The 11,868-nt window shown below is 32.8% G+C and overlaps 1 protein-coding gene across 1 annotated transcript in view; it reads left to right on the plus strand.

Moving 5' to 3' along the window:
• Positions 1 to 11,868, plus strand: part of SLCO6A1 (solute carrier organic anion transporter family member 6A1) — a 114,135-nt gene that overhangs the window by 101,550 nt on the left and 717 nt on the right. The gene's annotated exons all lie outside the window — the stretch shown is intronic.

Here is an 11,868-nt window from a genome sequence, read left to right on the forward strand (position 1 = left end):
AGAGACACAGTGAGAGAGGGAATACAAGCAGGGGGAATCGGGGAGGGAGAAGCAGGCTTCCCACGGAGCAGGGAGCCCGATGTGGGGCTCGATCCCAGGACCCTGGGATCATGACCTGAACCGAAGGCAGACGCTTAACGACTGAGCCACCCAGGTGCCCCCACAAAGAAATTTTACAAGAGAAAAGCTCCATGTTAAATGATTTCAGGAGAATCATAAAAATAATAAAAACTGTAAAACCTCTGACTCTAAAACTACTTCACTATTGACAAAAAAGAAAAAAAAAAAACCTTACATGAGAGTTTGTTTCCAAAATACAAAGGTACATCGGCCTTACTCTTATTGAGCCTGGAGACAACAAAAGGGCAAGTTAGCATTTCCTTAAACATATTTTATCAACTTAAAGTATGTAAAAAATGTAATCTTTTTTCAGCAGGAAACATTTAGGATTGTATTAGAACAAACACATAATCTTTTAACTAGGTTATAATGGGCATATTTATCTCAATTTATGCAAAATATTTCTAAAGAGTGTATATAAATTGAACTTTTGTGTCATGAGCTGACAAATGAAACTACTGTTTAATTTAGTCATGTAATATGAACCAAGGCAATTAAGGATAATAAAAATCAATAAGAGATACAGTTTCTGGTTTTCACTTACTATAAAGTATTATAAGTTAATTCATCTTTTTATCAGAGATATATGGTGATGAGTTATCTAAAATGATTATTGTCATATACTATTTTTAATATGTAATTTTGCTTTGTGTAGGCAAGTCTAGACCCAGGGATTGCCAGTATTATTTAGGAAAAATAGTTCTTTTTTAGCTCAGGGAGAAGGAGGAAGCTTTTTTAGCTCAGGGAGAAGGAGGAAGATAAATAGGTGTGAATAAAGGATTAGCATTCTTTTTTTTTTATTATTATGTTCAATTAGCCAATATATAGTACATCATTTTTGATGTAGTGTTCAACGATTCATTAGTTGCATATAACACCCAGTGCTCATCACAACACGTGCCCTCCTTAATGCATTCTTTAAACATATTTAAACATATTTTATCATTTTAAAGTAGGTAAAAAATCTCTGCTTTTCTGAGTTTTACTATTTTAGAGTCCACATGTGAGATCATACAGTACTGGTCTTTCTCTGACTTTTTTCACTTAGCATATTCCCATCAAGATTCATCCATGTTTTCACAAATGACAGAATTTCCTTCATTTTTGTGGGTAAATTAAAATTCCCTTATATATAAAAATATGTATGAGTTAATATATATGCATATAAATATATAAAATAATATTACATATATATCACATTTTCTTTGTTTTTTCTTCCATTGGTGAATACTTTGTTTTAATATCTTGGCTATTGTAAATAATGATGCAATAAGCATGGAAATGCAGATATCTCTTGGATATACAGTTTCTGACTTACAATGGTTTGACTTAACAACTTTTCTACTTTACAATGCTGCAAAAGTAATACACATTCAATAAAAAAAATACTTCAAAGATTTTGGGTACTAACCCTTTATCAGAAATGTCATTTGCAAATATCTTCTTCCATTCTGAAGGTTGCCTTTTAGTTATGTTGATTGTTTCCTTCATTATGCAGAATCACTAAATTCTACTCCTAATACTAATATTACACTCTATGTTAACTAACTGGAATTTAAATAAAAACTTGAAACTATAAAAAATGAAAAGAAAAAATACACTTCAAATTTTGATCTTTTCTGGCTAGGGATATGTGTGGTACGATGCTCTCTTATGCTGCTGGGCTGGGGCAGTGAGCTGCAGCTCCCAGTAAGCCATGCAGTCATGAGGTTAAATAACACATACACTGACAGCTATTCTGTTTTTTACTTTCAGTACATTATTCAATAAGTTTCAAGAGCTTTCAGCACATTATTATAAAATAGACTTCATGTTAGATAATTTGCCCAAATGTAGTTCTAATGGAACTAATGTAAGTGTTTTAAGCACATTTAAGGTAGGCTAGACTAAGCTATGATGTTTGGTAAGCTAGGTGTAGTAAATGTATTTTTGACTTATTATATTTTCAACTTATAATGGGTTTATTTGGAGTTAATCTCATTGTAAATCGAGGAAGATCTGTAGTGATTTAATTTCCTCTGGATATACACCCAGAAGTGGGATTGCTAGATCATAAAGTAGTTCTATTTTTAATTTCTTGAGGAACCTCCATAGTATTTTCCATAGTAGCTACACCAATTTACATTCCTACCAACAGTGCATAAGTGTTCTCTACATTCTCTTATTCTTGTCTCTTTTACAATAGCTATTCTAACAGGTTTGAGAAAACTCACTGTGGTTTTGATTTGCATTTCCTGATGGTTAGTAATGTTGAGCATCTTTTCATGTACTTGTTGGTCATTTAAATATCTTCTTTGGAAAAATGCCTATTTAGGTCTCTTGCCCATTTTAAAATCAGATTTTTTTTTTTTTTGCATTTAAGTTGTATGAGTTTCTTAGATATTTTGTATATTCTCTTATCAGATGTATGGTTTGCAAATATTTTTGTTCATTTGTAAGTGGCCTTTTCATTTTGTGGATTACTTCTTTTGCTGTGCAGAGCTTTTTAGTTTGATGTAGTTGCATTTGTTTATTTTACTCTTGTTGCTTATGCTTTTGGTGTCATATCCATAAAACCATTGCTAAGATCAATGTCAAAGAGCTTTTTCCCTATGTTTTCTTCTAAGAATTTAATGGTTTCAGGTTTTATATTCAAGACAATTAATGACTAATTTTATCCCAGGGATTTGAATCAAGAAAGTTAGATGAGAGTTTGAACTGGCAAAGCATAGGTGAGAGAACTATGGTCCATAGTTTATTAAACAGTTCCTAAAACCTTTTGTAGTCTTTTAATGGATATTCTTGGGATTATCAGTCTCAAACAAGAATTTGGGAACAGTGAATTTGGAATCTGATTTAGGACAACTACTAAATATATATAGGCTGTTCTATGAACTAACTGAAAATTTCTGGTCTAGCTGGAAGTAAACCCTGGAGCTCATTTTTTATGAGTGGAATTTCACTACAGAGAACATAGGATGTATATGATCATGAAATGAAAGAGTCAGAGAATGGTGGCTATAACAACAACAATGCCAATTAGGGATATATTTTTTTCTCGAATTGGAAAGCCTCACCACCGCTTTTCAACATTATACTGTAAGTTCTAGCTAATATAATAAGACAAGAAAAGGAAATAAAAGGTATACAGATTGAGAAAGAAGAAATAGAATTGTCTTTATTCACAGATGATGTACTCATTTATGTAGACAATCCAAAAGAATTGACAAACTCCTGAAACTAATAAGCAATTATAGCAAGGTTACAGAATACATAATTAAATTGCAAAATCTATCACTTTTCTATATACCAACAATGAATAAGTGGAATTTGAAATTAAAAACACAATACCATTTACATTGCCAAGAGAAAAAAAAAGAAATTCTATGGTATAAAGCTATCAAGTTATGTATAATGAGGAAAACTGCAAAACTATGATGAAAGAAATTAAAGAAGAACTAAATAAATTGAGAGATATTCCATGTTCATTGATAGAGAGCCTCAATATTATCAAGATGTCAGTTCTTCCCAAATTAATCCTTAGATTCAATATAATTCCAACAAATTATTTTATATATATGGCAGACTGACTCTAAAGTTTATATGGAGAACAAAAGACTTAGACTAGGCAACAAAATATTGAAGGGGAAAATGTTGGAGGACTGAAGCTATCTGATTTCAAGAAAATATAAAGCTATAGTAATCAAGATAGCATGGTACTGGTAAAAGAAAAGACAAGTAGATCAATGGAACGTGATAGCCTAGAAATAGATCTATGTAAATATATTCAATTTATTTTTGACAAAGGCGCAAATGTAATATAATGGAGCAAAGATAATCTCTTCAATTAATGGTACTGGAACAACTGGACATCCTCAGGCAAAGAAATTAATCTAGACAGAGACTTTATACCTTTCACAAAAATTAACTTTAAATGAATCACAGACCTAAATGTAAAATGCAAAACTATAAAACTCATTGAGGATAACATAGGAGAAAACTACATAATCTTGGGTATATTGATGACTTTTTAGATTAAATATCAAAGGTACAATCCATGAAAGAAATAATTGATAAACTGGATTTATTTAAAATTAAAAACTTCTGCTCTGCAAAAGGCAATGAGAAGATGAACCACAGACTGGAAGAAAATATTTGCAAAAGGACTCTTAAAGGACTGATATTCAAAACATAAAAGAACTCTTAAAACTCAACAATAGGGGAACACACAAGCTGATTTAAAAAATGAGCCAAAGACCTTAACAGGTATCTTACCAAAGAAGATATACAGATGGCAAATAAGCATACAAAAAGAGGTTCCACATCATTTGTCATCAGGAAAATGCAAATTAAAATGAGATACCATTACACATCTATTAGAATGGCCAACATTTGGAGTACTGACAACACCAAATCCTGGTGAGAATGTGGAGCAAGAGGAATTCTCATTCATTACTGGTGGGAATTCCAAATTGTACAGCCACGTTGGAAGATAGTTTGGCAGTTTCTTAGAAGAGTAATCATAAATCAATAAGTATGATATGCTATAAACATGAAAATACTGTAAGCATAAACATTAATTGGTTACTATAATGTATATGTCATAATATTCAAGCATGATAGATGGTATCAAAGCTTTGGAATCATTTATACATTCTTTTATAATATCCATGGTTCAGAAACTTACACCTATATTTCCTTATCAAAAAAGAAAAAAAAAGTCAAGAGTAAAGGCAAACATCCTAAGGTAAATTCAAAATTCAAAATTCAAAAACTATGGTGAAAAGAATGGAATGGTTTTACCTTTTGTCAAATCTCTTTTATGTCTGGCTTAATAAGAGGTTCTTATGTCTTCTTTTTGTGATATGACATGTCAAGTGGCCTCCGGAAAACATCACTGTAGGCTCATGAGAAAATGAGAATCTAAAAGGCAAATAACACCCTAGTATCATTTTGAATATAATTGTGAATTTGAAGACCCTTTCGAAAGGTTTCAGATTTCCCCTGGGGATCCTGGATCACATTTTGAGAATCACTGCTCTAATTATTTATAAAGATTTTCCTTTATTTTGAGCTCATATTTTTCTTCTTCTACTTTCAAGGTCCTTGTACTAATGTCAAGAACCATAAAGAATAAGTCTGATCTCTGTTTCAAATGGTATCTCTACTCAAATATTTTATGACAACTCTGTTGTTAACCCTGTATCTTTACTTGAGGATCAACTTTCATAGTTATTTCAACTAATGTTCATGTGACAAATCTCAATTTTTCTTTCTATCTTAGTTATATTATCCTTGGACCTGCACTCATTAGTCATTTGTTCTTTTGATAAAACAATTAGGGTTGAGTATAATATTTCAAGATAGTCTGAATGTTGGGAAGTAGAGAAAAAAAAATCTTAACCTGGATTCTGTGTCTCTTAAATTTATATACAATTTGATCCATATTTTAACTTGCTAATGTTAAGCTTTCCTATTTTACAGTTTAAAAATGATGTATAGAACTTTAAAAAATCTATGTCATCTTATTGGATAATGGATCATCAGTTTAGCTTGTGGAACTTGATGATGTTATATGAAGTATTCATAATATTTATGACAGATAGTTTTCACCAAATTGTTTCATTTTCCTCCTGGACATACAGCACGGCCACATACTGAGCCCTCCTTTTATCCAGGTAGAGCACAGGACTGAGTTCTGGTCAGTGGGGTGTAGGCAGAAATGTCATATGATACATTTCAGTGCTGGCCAGAAACATGCAATATAAATATTTGCAGTCTCTCCCCAACTGACTTGCTGCAAGTGAGAACTCTGAGAGTACTAGAAAGTGGAAGGAACTTGGATCCAAGTTCACTATTTGAAGGAAAACTTTTCAGAAAAGCCTCCTGAAGAGGAAATCCACTTTGATTCTTCCATGAGCTAGAAAGTGTTATGTATTGCTTTAAGCTCATGGGATTTTTAATAGCTTATGCCACTACATGTTCTCAGCTTTATTAAAACACTCTATGCTGACATTAATCTGTTACTCAATCCCTGTTTTGCCATAGTCATTCAGTCAGAAAAGACCATACTACTTCAACTGTACTAATTGTACTAATCCTGCTGTCATTTATCGCACACTTACTTATCTTATCCACAAGAATACAAGATAACTTTTGATAGATGCTATGGTGAAATTCGGATAAATGATGAATAATGTCATCATAGAATGAGTTGGGACGTGTTTCCTTATCTTTTTTTTTTTTTAAGATTTTATTTATTTATTTGACAGAGAGAGAGAGCACAAGCAGGGGGAGCGGCAGAAGGAGAGTGAGAAGCAGGCTCTCCGCTGAGCAGGGAGCCCGATGCAGGGCTTGATCCCAGGACCCTGCGATCATGACCTGAACTGAAGGCAGGCGCTTAACTGGCTGAGCCACCCAGGCGCACCTGTGTTCCCTTATCTTTAATTTTGTGAAAGAATTTGTGTAGAATTGGTATTAGTTCTCCCTTATATACGCTCAGTAGACTTCACTACTGAAATCATTGAGCCTGAGGTTGTGGGAACATTTTTAACTACAAATTCAATTTCTTTAATAGACATAGGTTGCTTAGGTCATTATAATATTCTACCTTTGACATATCACTTTCACATATAAGACAAGGATATCATTTCAGATATAAAATATTTACAATAATATACATTATTTATTTATTTATTTATTTATTTATTTTCCATTTCTCTTTACCTGGCCTTTCACTATTGTCATATATTTTGCCTTTACATAACTTATGAATACTACAATACTTTTAAATTTTTGTTCAAGCAGTTTATCTTTTAAAGAAACAGAAATAATTTTAAAAATCACATACGTTTCTTTATCAGTCTTAAACTACATCTCCTCATTTCTGGTGCTCTTTATTCCTTTGTATAAATCATTATTTCCACATGGTGCCATTTTCCATTTGACTGAAGGACTTCTTTTGACATGCATGCAGGGGTTCTGGTATTATTTCAGTTTTCTTTCTTTTTTTTGTTTTTAATGTCTGAAAACTTTGTTATTTTACCTTCTTTTCTGAATATTGCCCACTGTCTCTCTACCCCTTCATATGAATCTATCTGTGGTCTAGGGTGGTTTCTTCATATGAACATGCCATCTGTACTCTGCTGAATACTTGAGGGACTCCTCTGCACATCAACTCTGAGCAGCTTTCTCCCCTCTCATATTCTGCTCTATACATTCCAGCCATCTTGGTGTCCTTGGACCTTCAGTTTTGTCTCCTCAACTCAGAGTCTGCTGGATTCCGTGCATTTCACGTCCTGCCCCACCCTTCCCACACCATCTCTTGAAAACTCCCAAGGCAGTAGATTACTCACCTCATTCACTTCCCGTCTCTTAAATACTACTATTTTATTACCTGAAATCCAGTGTCTTGAAACTTTTTTTTTCTTCATGTATTTTCTTCTTCTTTTTTTCTTTTGGGTGTTTCAAGTAAAAGTTAAGTCTGGTCTCTGCTATTATTCCATCTTGTCTGGAAGTGGAAGTCCCTCCTTTGGCTGTACTTTTAGTGCCCATTTTTAAATTTATTTTAAGAAGTTTGCCTTTGTTTCACCATTGCCTCAGAAGTTTCACCTTCTTAGAGTTTTTTTGGTATCCTTTTCTCTTTCTAGTCTAGCAAATTTTCCTCTCCTCAGATAAGCTGAAGTAGTGGAGAACTTCGTATCTTCTCTTCAATCAAATAAGACACTTTGATTCTGTGAATTTTATCTGATAATCAAGAAATTCTCTCTTTTCTTATCTCTTTTGTAGAGTATAAAATCTTCGTCCTTGTCCTTTAGGAATATGCTCTGAGAACTTTCAGGAGTTATAAAGTAGAAATGTAAGGGTTTTTTAAGGTTTGCTTTGTTTTATTTATGTCTACTGACTTGAGTTCTGTTCATTAAAGCTCCTCTTTGTATATACAAGTAAATTATTTTACTAATTAATAGTAGCCTGATAGCTCCCTCAACCTTACACTAGACTTCTACCAACTTCTAATAAACTGTAAAAAGATTACTATGAAAGAATATATGACAATTCCTCACTCACCACTATCATTCCCCCTGTTACTGGCCTATTTCCTGCTTCTAATTACATTGAGCTTTTGGGTGCATTTGACATTAATCTGCCTAGAAACAGGTTGTTGGAACAAATGACATCTTGATGTCCCTTGTAGTTCTATAAATCTAAATTTTAATAACCGTCATCATCCACTTTGTTAAGAAACGGTAGTGATTAAATTGTAGGAATGACTGGACTATCAAGAGTGGCAGCATGGCTGTTTCTCTATTCAGTAAAGCTGGTGTTTTGTCATGATGATGACCTTGTGATTACATATATTCTACAAAATGATAACATTGATGACTGTTTCCTGGCATCAAAATCAGATCTTGAGCAGAAAAGAAATATGTTTTAGAAATACTATCCTAACTATTCATTTGTTGTAGAATAATTTCTTCTAGCTTAAAGCATTTCTTGATATATATGTATAAATCCAAATATGCTATCTTCACTATACCTAATGTTGTATATTTGTATAATAAATACTCTTCTATAGAGTTCACAGTATTTTGAGTAAATTATAATATTAATTACTTATCAGTGAAATGCTTAATTTGATATGGTACAGTAAATTTTCTGCTAGTATGCATTTTTCACTGCCTACTGAGTTAGCTTTCTTATGGGATTATAGTATTAAATGTTTACATGTTTTCTTTTTTAAAAATTATAATCATCCATGTTCATAGATATGTCTTTCTTAACGATTTATGATTAGTATTACTAAAAAAATATAACTGCAATTTCTTCTAAACATAAATGTATCTTTCTGTGCAACTGCAATCAAAAAGTATTAAAAATAATCTAGTTCAGCATTACATTTTTCTTAGATATAATTTATTTATTTATTTTTAAAGATTTTATTTATTTATTTGACAGAGAGACACAGCGAGAGAGGGAACACAAGCAGGGGGAGTGGGAGAGGGAGAAGCAGGCTCCCCGCAGAGCAGGGAGCCCGATGCGGGACTCGATCCCAGGACCCTGGGATCATGACCTGAGCTGAAGGCAGTTGCTTAACCAACTGAGCCACCCAGGCGCCCGATATAATTTATTTTTAATTACACATTTTGTAGAGGATTTAAAATAGAAAAGATAAATGAACAATACTAAGATCACTTAGATTGTGCCATTGCTTTTATTTAATAAATATAAGATCCAGTGGTATTAATAAGTCCTTAATAGTGGTGTTTTTAATTACCACAACAATATCTACACTTGACCATCTTCGTATTCAGGCTCTCTCAAGATCCTGTAATTTTAAAATTCTGTGAGTGTCATAGTGTTATATTACTAAAGGATTTACATCCACTATACAACTGGAAAGGAACTAATAAACTATTAAAAGTACACAGAAAGAAAAATGATAAAGTACTCAAGATAGGCGCATATTTCCATCCGATAGGTATATCTACATGGAAGGCCAACATATAATAAGATTACTTTTAAGCATGGAATCAGACCAAGGGGAGTTAGTGGGATAATCTTGATAGCTTCTGTCATTAAGCCACTTTATCTTGGTTCATCCAATTCCTGAAGGGAAAGACCTACTGCACATTCAAGAGAAAGATCCATAGGCAGGGACATCTGCTCCTGTGTACAATGTTGGAGCTTTACTATAAAATTTGGATACTATTCTTTATCCCATTCTCTACCCTTTAAAAATATATCAACTGAAATCCATTAAAAGAATAGCAATTTATTAATTACCTTCTGAAATTTAACATGGTGTATCTTGACTATGCTCACTAGATTTACCCTACATTGACCAAAGAATTAAAAAATATCATAATAATAAAAAAAAGACAACTTTCCACAGAATTATAAGAGAAAAAATTCTAACAAATTTTTTTTGTTTTGCTTTGCATTGTTGTCTTTGTTGCAAACCTGAACCCCCTTTCTTCCATCATTGCAGCACAAATGATGTAAGGGAACAGGAAAGTGGTGTTGATAACACTTTCAGTAAGAGCAAGATGTATTTAAGATGAAGCAACAGCGCTTTCACCAATCTTTAAAAAAAGTACTACTCTTTAGCACTGCGAGAGTGGAGACTTCTCCTTACACAGTACCAATTTAAGTGCATGATGATTATGCTACTTTGATTCTGATAGTTTAATTTGAATTTGTTAATTCAAAGCTTGTGCAAAAGAGTCTTAATCCATGACTGTGTTTAATCATATTTCACCAAAGCAAAATTTACTGGTTGTTTAAATTACTTCATATTTCATAGACAAAATCATGATCATATGTACATTTACACCTTTAGACATCACTCTAAGTCCATTTCTGTGGAAACTTTTTACAATAGAAGGCCTAGGGGGATTCCATATCAAGCCTAATTTGGATATCTGCAAAATCTGAATATCTGCACTTCAGAGCAGAATTAGTCTTCCAAACCTTATCAACATCAAATCATATGACCTTTGATCTCTTAGAATGGCTAGCAAAAATTCTAACCAATAGTGATAGGCTGTAGCAATTCAGAGAGAACTTTGAGTTCAAGTCTGTCAAGCCACTTATTAGCTATATGGCTTTAGGAGAGTTTCTAGTCCTCTCTAGGATATAGATTCTTTAATATGTAAAATGTAGATAATAATAGCTACTGCTCTAGTAAGGGTTAATAATGGAATATATAGAAGAAATTTAAAAAAAAGATAGTTCCTACTTCTACTCTTTCACTATGTTTTTGGCCAGTTTAGATTGTCAGGGAACAAGGAACAGGATGTATGTCTGTTCAAAGTAAAATATATGTATTTTTGATCTCAATCCCTCAGCTCAGTAAATAAAGCAGATATAACTGAAATAAAATTTGCACGAAATAGTAGCTATCGTGTGTCGTGCACTGTGTATTTTCTTCTGAATTCTAGTTTATCTCATTAAGAAGTAATAGTATTTGAAAACATTCCTCTAAACCATTTTAAATGAGGTTAGTGACTATAGTTAGAAGAAATAAACACATCTTGTTTTAGGATGAGGGGTAACTTTTCCATCACCATATTCTCTTCTCTAGGATTAAGGCTATGCTTGGATATGATCATCATATACTACCAAATCATTGCTATTCAGGAGGTATTAGCACTGAATCTGGAAGTAGCTTCTTGGACAGGCTATCAGCCAGGTGTTAAATGAAGACAGCAAAACTTGGAAACTCTCTCCAATTTTTAGTGAAGTAATCTTTTAAGCAAAGGACCCTTATAAATGAATAATAGTACTAATGTATTGAAAACAATATAATAAGACAGGTGTAGATAGTATCTAGACATCTGAGACCTCGATTAACTTTGCTAAAGGTAGTCCAGACACATTGTTTTGAAGTTTTTTTAATAATCGATAATTAGATTTGAGGAAGTAGTTTCCTTAATAGTCTGAAGTCTTAGGAAATGTAACAGCTTTGTGTATATAGCCCTATTACACAGCAAAAAAGGAAATATGTGTGATTTAGATTATGTTCCTTATCGCAAGACACATTTAATTTAGGGAAAGATTAACATCTTGAGATGTTGATACAGTTTTAAAAATGTCTTCGTTTAAAATATATTATTTTAGTATGCATTAGTGTATGTTCAGAAGGCAAAGAGAATGGATCCTTTGAAAACCTAATCGTGTCATGACATGTCACTCCTTGGTTCCAAACCTTCCTATTTCACTCACAATGGAAGCCAGAGTCCTTATAATGGCTTCCAAGGTTTAGCCCCA

Source organism: Leptonychotes weddellii, chromosome 7 (assembly GCF_054177405.1).
Source record: "Leptonychotes weddellii isolate Sample4059 chromosome 7, ASM5417740v2, whole genome shotgun sequence".
NCBI classification, from domain to species: Eukaryota; Metazoa; Chordata; class Mammalia; order Carnivora; family Phocidae; genus Leptonychotes; species Leptonychotes weddellii.